General features: G+C 35.5%; 1 long non-coding RNA gene across 1 annotated transcript; it reads left to right on the top strand.

The window, feature by feature from the left end:
• The first annotated feature begins 218 nt into the window (after window positions 1–218).
• On the top strand, window positions 219–7,889 carry LOC149970182 (uncharacterized). Its single transcript, XR_016493765.1, has 3 exons — window positions 219–381; window positions 1,067–1,169; window positions 7,767–7,889. It is a non-coding gene; the product is annotated as an uncharacterized LOC149970182 (long non-coding RNA).
• Window positions 7,890–8,363: the final 474 nt, after the last annotated feature.

Raw genomic sequence — 8,363 nt, 5'->3', positions numbered from 1 at the left:
CTGTAGGTTATCTGCCATTTACCCAGTTGCCACCAGGAATAATTTAGATTATCCAACATTAGATGGGGATTCTCTGAAGCAAACAGCGCCCGGTCTTTTACATAGCCAGTCACCATCATGCTATTTTTTGACAGAAATCCAAAAATAAAATACATTAAACGATGTATGCATTAAAAACAAAAAGTGTGTATTTTAACAATCGAATCTTGTGTTTACAGCGGTCAGTCCCCCAGCAAGAAAACGTGCTGCATTGTGGACTCTGAACGACTTCGGAGGAGCCGATGAAACAGACCGTATTTGGCCGTTCTGTACAAAACGTTTATCCAAACACTCCAGCCAACAGCCCAGAACAGCGTGAAGACAAAACAGCTAAAAGACAATGTGATGTTTGTATATAGATATATATATTATTTAAGAATGATAGTTATGAATTCTGTTCATTTACATGTTTTATTTAAATGAAGGCTATTTATCCAATGAATCATTGTTTTTATTCATACGGTTGGTCAACAATAGCTTCTGCCCTCTTAGGGTCTATTTGACCCTCTTATTATATCAAACCTCTCAGACTAGAAAGTATGATTAGAAATCAAGGCCAACTATTTTCAAACTGTGATTAGAAAGTATGATTAGAAATCAAGGCCAACTATTTTCAAACTGTGATTAGAAAGTATGATTAGAAACCAAGGCCAACTATTTTCAAACTGTGATTAGAAAGTATGATTAGAAACCAAGGCCAACTATTTTCAAACTGTGATTAGAAACTTCTGACAAACTAAGATAATAAACTATGAACAACTATGAAGACAGGGCCTTGTGTGTGATGATCTATTATTTAAGTGTGTAAAAAACTCTCTCAATGTATACCCTTTCACTCAATGTATACCAAAGTAACCAATATTTAACAACTTTTCAACATTGGGTATTGCTACATTTCTGAAAGACAATGACATACAATTTCAGGCAATTATTAATTTAATGTGTTACATAGTGTGCATCTGGGATAACTTTAGGTAATATATTCCCTCTCTCTCTCTCTCTCTCTCTCTCTCTCTCTCTCTCCCAGGCTATGAAAAATACAAAAGACAGGACATTAAGTGTTGAACTCTACAGCCACCCTGTGTCACGGCTGATTTCCTCCTCTTCGTCTGAAGAAACTACCTAGAAAGGTAAACAGCCCCATAAACATACAAAAACCCCTAGACAAGTGGGGCTGATCAGATTGGGTGTTGGCATGGTGGGTGTTGGCCTGGTGGGTGCTGATCAGATTGGGTGTTGGCATGGTGGGTGTTGGCCTGGTGGGGGCTGATCAGATTGGGTGTTGGCATGGTGGGTGTTGGCCTGGTGGGTGCTGATCAGATTGGGTGTTGGCCTGGTGGGTGTTTGCCTGGTGGGTGCTGATCAGATTGGGTGTTGGCCTGGTGGGTGTTGGCCTGGTGGGTGCTGATCAGATTGGGTGTTGGCCTGGTGGGTGTTGGCCTGGTGGGTGCTGATCAGATTGGGTGTTGGCATGGTGGGTGTTGGCCTGGTGGGTGCTGATCAGATTGGGTGTTGGCCTGGTGGGTGTTGGCCTGGTGGGTGCTGATCAGATTGGGTGTTGGCCTGGTGGGTGCTGATCAGATTGGGTGTTGGCCTGGTGGGTGCTGATCAGATTAGGTGTGGGTGTTGGCTTGATGGGTGTTAGCCTGGTGGGTGCTGATCAGATTGGGTGTTGGCCTCGTGGGTGCTGATCAGATTGGCTGTGGGTGTTGGCTAGGTGGGTGCTGAACAGATTGGGTGTTGGCATGGTGGGTGTTGGCCTGGTGGGTGCTGATCAGATTGGGTGTTGGCATGGTGGGTGTTGGCCTGGTGGGTGCTGATCAGATTGGGTGTTGGCCTGGTGGATGCTGATCAGATTAGGTGTGGGTGTTGGCTTGGTGGGTGTTGGCCTGGTGGGTGCTGATCAGATTGGGTGTTGGCATGGTGGGTGTTGGCCTGGTGGGTGCTGATCAGATTGCGTATTGGCCTGGTGGGTGTTGGCCTGGTGGGTGCTGATCAGATTGGGTGTTGGCATGGTGGGTGCTGATCAGATTGGGTGTTGGCCTGGTGGGTGTTGGCCTGGTGGGTGCTGATCAGATTGGGTGTTGGCCTGGTGGGTGCTGATCAGATTGGGTGTTGGCCTGGTGGGTGCTGATCAGATTGGGTGTTGGCCTGGTGGGTGCTGATCAGATTAGGTGTGGGTGTTGGCTTGATGGGTGTTAGCCTGGTGGGTGCTGATCAGATTGGATGTTGGCCTCGTGGGTGCTGATCAGATTGGCTGTGGGTGTTGGCTAGGTGGGTGCTGAACAGATTGGGTATGGGTGTTGGCCTGGTGGGTGCTGATCAGATTGGGTGTGGGTGTTGGCCTGGTGGGTGCTGATCAGATTGGGTGTGGGTGTATTCTACTCTATTCTACTCTATTATATTCTACTCTAGTCTACTCTATTATATTCTACTCTAGTCCACTCTATTATGTTCTTCTCTAGTCTAAGATATTCAAATCTACTCTTTTATATTCTACTCTACAGTAGTCTACTCTACTCTTATATTCTACTATATTATAGTCTAATCTACTCTACTCTATTCTACTCTACTCTACTCTTATATTATACTCTACTCTACTGTAGGCTACTCTACTCTACTCTAGTCTATAATAGTTTACTCTACTCTAGTCAAGTCTATTATAGTCTATTCTACTCTTATCTACTCTGTTATAGTCTATTCTACTCTAGTCTACTCTATTCTACTCTAGTCTACTCTAGTATAGTCTATTCTACTCTAGTCTATTATAGTCTACTCTAGTCTACTCTATTATAGTCTATTGTACTATATTATACTCTAGTCTATTATACTATATTCTACTCTAGTCTACTTCACTATAGTATATTCTAGTCTACTCTATTATTCTCTACTCTAGTCTATTATATTCTGTTCTATTCTACTCTGTTATAATCTACTCTATTCTACTGTAGTCTACTCTATTATATTCTACTCTAGTCTATTCTACTATATTACAGTCTATTCTACTCTATTAGTCTACTCTACGCTAGTCTACTCTATTATAGTCTACTCTACTCGAATCTACTCTATTATAGTATATTCTACTCTATAGTCTATTCTACTGTATTACAGTCGATTCTACTTTATTATAGTCTACTCTACTCGAATCTACTCTATTATAGTCTATTCTACTCTATAGTCTATTCTACTATATTACAGTCTATTCTACTATATTATTCTATTCTACTATATTATAGTCTACTCTACTCAAATCTACTCTATTATAGTCTATTCTCTAATATTACAGTCTATTCTACTTTATTATAGTCTACTCTACTCTATTATAGTCTACTCTAATCTACTCTATTATAGTCTACTGTACTATATTATAGTTTACTCTATTCTATTACAGTCTATTCTACTCTTTTATAGTATACTCTTCTCTAGTCTACTCTATTATAGTCTATTGTACTATATTCTACTCTAGTCTATTATATTCTGTTCTACTCTACTGTGTTATAATCTACTCTATTCTACTCTAGTCTACTCTACTCTAGTCTATTCTAATATATTATAGTCTATTCTACTGTATTATAGTCTACTCTACTCAAATCTACTCTATTATAGTCTATTCTACTCTATAGTCTACTCTAATCTATTCTACTCTATCGTCTACTCTAATATATTCTATTATAGTCTACTCTATTATAGGCTACTCTATTCTACTCTATTATAGTGTATTCTAGTCTACTCTATTATATTATAGTCTATTCTACTCTATAGTCTATTCCACTCTATTGTCTACTCTACTCTAGTCAACTCTATTATAGGCTACTCTACTATATTATATTCTACTCTACTCTACTCTATTATAGTCTTCTCTACTATATTAGTCTAATCTACTCTACTCTATTCTACTCTATAGTCTATTCTACTCTAGTCTACTCTATTATATTATAGTATATTCTACTCTATAGTCTATTCTAATCTATGGTCTATTCTACTATATAGTATTCTACTATATTATAGTCTATTCTACTCTACAGTCTATTTTACTCTATAGTGTATTCTACTCTAGTCTACTCTACCATATTATAGTCTATTCTACTCTAGTCTACTCTACTATATTATAGTCTATTCTACTCTAGTCTACTCTACTATATTATAGTCTATTCTACCCTACAGTCTATTTTACTCTATAGTCTATTCTCCTCAATAGTCTACTCTAATCTAGTCTACTCTATTATAGGCTACTCTACTATATTATAGTCTATTCTACTATATTATAGTCTACTCTACTATATTATAGTCTATTCTACTCTATAGTCTAATCTACTTTAGTCTACTCTACTATATTATAGTCTATTCTACTCTTGTCTACTCTTCTATATTATAGTCTATTCTACTCTACAGTCTATTTTACTCTATAGTCTATTCTACTCTAGTCTACTCTACTATATTATAGTCTTTTCTACTCTTGTCAACTCTACTATATTATAGTCTATTCTACTCTAGTCTACTCTACTATATTATAGTCTATTCTACTCTTGTCAACTCTACTATATTATAGTCTATTCTACTCTAGTCTACTCTACTATATTATAGTCTATTCTACTCTAGTCTACTCTACTATATTATAGTCTATTCTACTCTAGTCTACTCTACTATATTATAGTCTATTCTACTCTTGTCAACTCTACTATATTATAGTCTATTCTACTCTAGTCTACTCTACTATATTATAGTCTATTCTACTCTAGTCTACTCTACTATATTATAGTCTTTTCTACTCTATAGTCTATTCTACTCTATAGTCTATTCTACTCTATAGTCTATTCTACTATTGTATAGTCTATTCTACTCTTGTCAACTCTACTATATTATAGTCTATTCTACTCTAGTCTACTCTACTATATTATAGTCTATTCTACTCTTGTCAACTCTACTATATTATAGTCTATTCTACTCTAGTCTACTCTACTATATTATAGTCTATTCTACTCGAGTCTACTCTACTATATTATAGTCTATTCTACTCTAGTCTACTCTACTATATTATAGTCTATTCTACTCTAGTCTACTCTACTATATTATAGTCTACTCTACTATATTATAGTCTATTCTACTATATTATAGTCTATTCTACTCTAGTCTATTCTACTATATTATAGTCTATTCTACTCTAGTCTACTCTACTATATTATAGTCTACTCTACTATATTATAGTCTATTCTACTATATTATAGTCTATTCTACTCTTGTCAAGTCTACAATATTATAGTCTATTATACTCTACTCTATTCTAATCTAAAGTCTATTCTACTCTAGTCTACTCTACTATATTATAGTCTATTCCACTCTAGTCTACTCTATTATATTATAGTCTATTCTACTCTATAGTCTATTCTACGCTATAGTCTACTCTACTCTAGTCTACTCTATTATAGTCTACTCTACTATATTAGTCTATTCTATAGTCTAATCTACTCAAGTCTACAATATTATAGACTATTGTACTCTACTCTATTCTACTCTATAGTCTATTCCACTCTAGTCTACTCTACTATATTATAGTCTATTCTACTCTATAGTGTACTCTACTCTAGTCTACTCTATTAAAGGCTCTGTACTATATCATAGTCCACTCTACTCTACTCTACTCTAGTCTACTCTATTATATTATAGTCTATTCTACTCTATAGTATATTCTACTATATTATAGTCTATCCTACTCTAGTCTATTCTACTCTAGTCTACTCTACTATATTATAGTCTATTCTACTCTAGTCGACTCTACAATATTATAGTCTATTCTACTCTAGTCTACTCTACTATATTATAGTCTATTCTAATCTAGTCTACTCTACTATATTATAGTCTATTCTACTCTAGTCTACTCTACTATATTATAGTCTACTCTACTATATTATAGTCTATTCTACTATATTATAGTCTATTCTACACTACAGTCTATTTTACTCTATAGTCTATTCTACTCTAGTCTACTCTACTATATTATAGTCTACTCTACTATATTATAGTCTACTCTACTATATTATGGTCTATTCTACACTACAGTCTATTTTACTCTATAGTCTATTCTACTCTAGTCTACTCTACTATATTATAGTCTGTTCTACTCTAGTCTACTCTACTATGTTATAGTCTATTCTACTCTAGTCTACTCTATTATAGGCTACTCTAATTTACTATACTCTAGTCTACTCTACTATAGTCTATTCTACTCTACAGTCTATTTTACTCTATAGTCTATTCTACTCTATTGTCTATTCTACTCTATAGTCTATTCTACTCTATAGTCTATTCTACTATATTATAGTCTATTCTACTATATTATAGTCTATTCTACTCTATAGTCTATTCTACTATTTTATAGTATATTCTACTATATTATAGTCCACTCTACTCTATTATAGTCTACTCTCCTATATTATAGTCTATCCTACTCTATAGTCTACTCTACTTTAGTCTACTCTACTATATTATAGTCTATTCTACTCGAGTCTACTCTACTATATTATAGTCTATTCTACTCTAGTCTACTCTACTATATTATAGTCTATTCTACTCTAGTCTACTCTACTATATTATAGTCTACTCTACTATATTATAGTCTATTCTACTATATTATAGTCTATTCTACTCTTGTCAACTATACTATATTATAGTCTATTCTACTCTAGTCTACTCTACTATATTATAGTCTATTCTACTCTAGTCTACTCTACTATATTATAGTCTATTCTACTCTAGTCTACTCTACTATATTATAGTCTACTCTACTATATTATAGTCTACTCTACTATATTATGGTCTATTCTACACTACAGTCTATTTTACTCTATTGTCTATTCTACTCTAGTCTACTCTACTATATTATAGTCTATTCTACTCTAGTCTACTCTACTATATTATAGTCTATTCTACTATATTATAGTCTATTCTACACTACAGTCTATTTTACTCTATAGTCTATTCTACTCTAGTCTACTCTACTATATTATAGTCTATTCTACTCGAGTCTACTCTACTATATTATAGTCTATCCTACTCTATAGTCTATTCTACTCTAGTCTACTCTACTATATTATAGTCTATTCTACTCGAGTCTACTCTACTATATTATAGTCTATTCTACTCTAGTCTACTCTACTATATTATAGTCTATTCTACTCTAGTCTACTCTACTATATTATAGTCTACTCTACTATATTATAGTCTATTCTACTATATTATAGTCTATTCTACTCTAGTCTATTCTACTATATTATAGTCTATTCTACTCTAGTCTACTCTACTATATTATAGTCTACTCTACTATATTATAGTCTATTCTACTATATTATAGTCTATTCTACTCTTGTCAACTCTACTATATTGTAGTCTATTCTACTCTAGTCTACTCTACTATATTATAGTCTATTCTACTCTAGTCTACTCTACTATATTATAGTCTATTCTACTCTAGTCTACTCTACTATATTATAGTCTATTCTACTCGAGTCTACTCTACTATATTATAGTCTATTCTACTCGAGTCTACTCTACTATATTATAGTCTATTCTACTCGAGTCTACTCTACTATATTATAGTCTATTCTACTCTAGTCTACTCTACTATATTATAGTCTATTCTATTCTATTCTACTCTTTGAAATCATAAAAATGTTCTGGTGATTGCACTAACTAACATGCCCTCCCCTCCATGCTGTTCCTGGGCCAACCAGCCTACGGTGTGAGGGAGATCAGTGTCCACCGGTTCAGTAAGAACCGACCACCGTGAACCCAACAAGACCCTGCGTCAAGATGATCATGGACGTCAACGCACCCGTGAGTAATCACCTTCACACACACACACACACTCACACACTCACACACACACACACACACATACACACACTCACACACACTCACACACTCACACACACACACTCACGCTCACACTCACACACTCTCACACACACACACTCACGCTCACACACACACACTCTCACACACACACACACTCACACACACACACTCACGTTCACACTCACACTCACACACACACACTCACGCTCACGCTCACACTCACACACACACACACACACACACACACACACACACACACACACACACACACACACACACACACACACTCACACACACTCTCACACACACTCACTCACTCACTCACACACAAACACACACACTACTGGTGCACCTTAACCCCCAGGACTGTCTTGATCATGAGTTCTCTGGATCTCTGTACACATTTGTTTTAGAGGGGTCCCAGCTTCACATGTTAGACCTCTCAAAGTTATTTCGGCCTAATCTAAAACATC

The sequence above is a fragment of the Oncorhynchus mykiss genome, chromosome 30 (genome assembly GCF_057628025.1).
Source record: "Oncorhynchus mykiss isolate SJ-2025 chromosome 30, ASM5762802v1, whole genome shotgun sequence".
Classification (NCBI taxonomy): Eukaryota; Metazoa; Chordata; class Actinopteri; order Salmoniformes; family Salmonidae; genus Oncorhynchus; species Oncorhynchus mykiss.
This window is presented reverse-complemented; position numbering and strand designations above follow the sequence as displayed.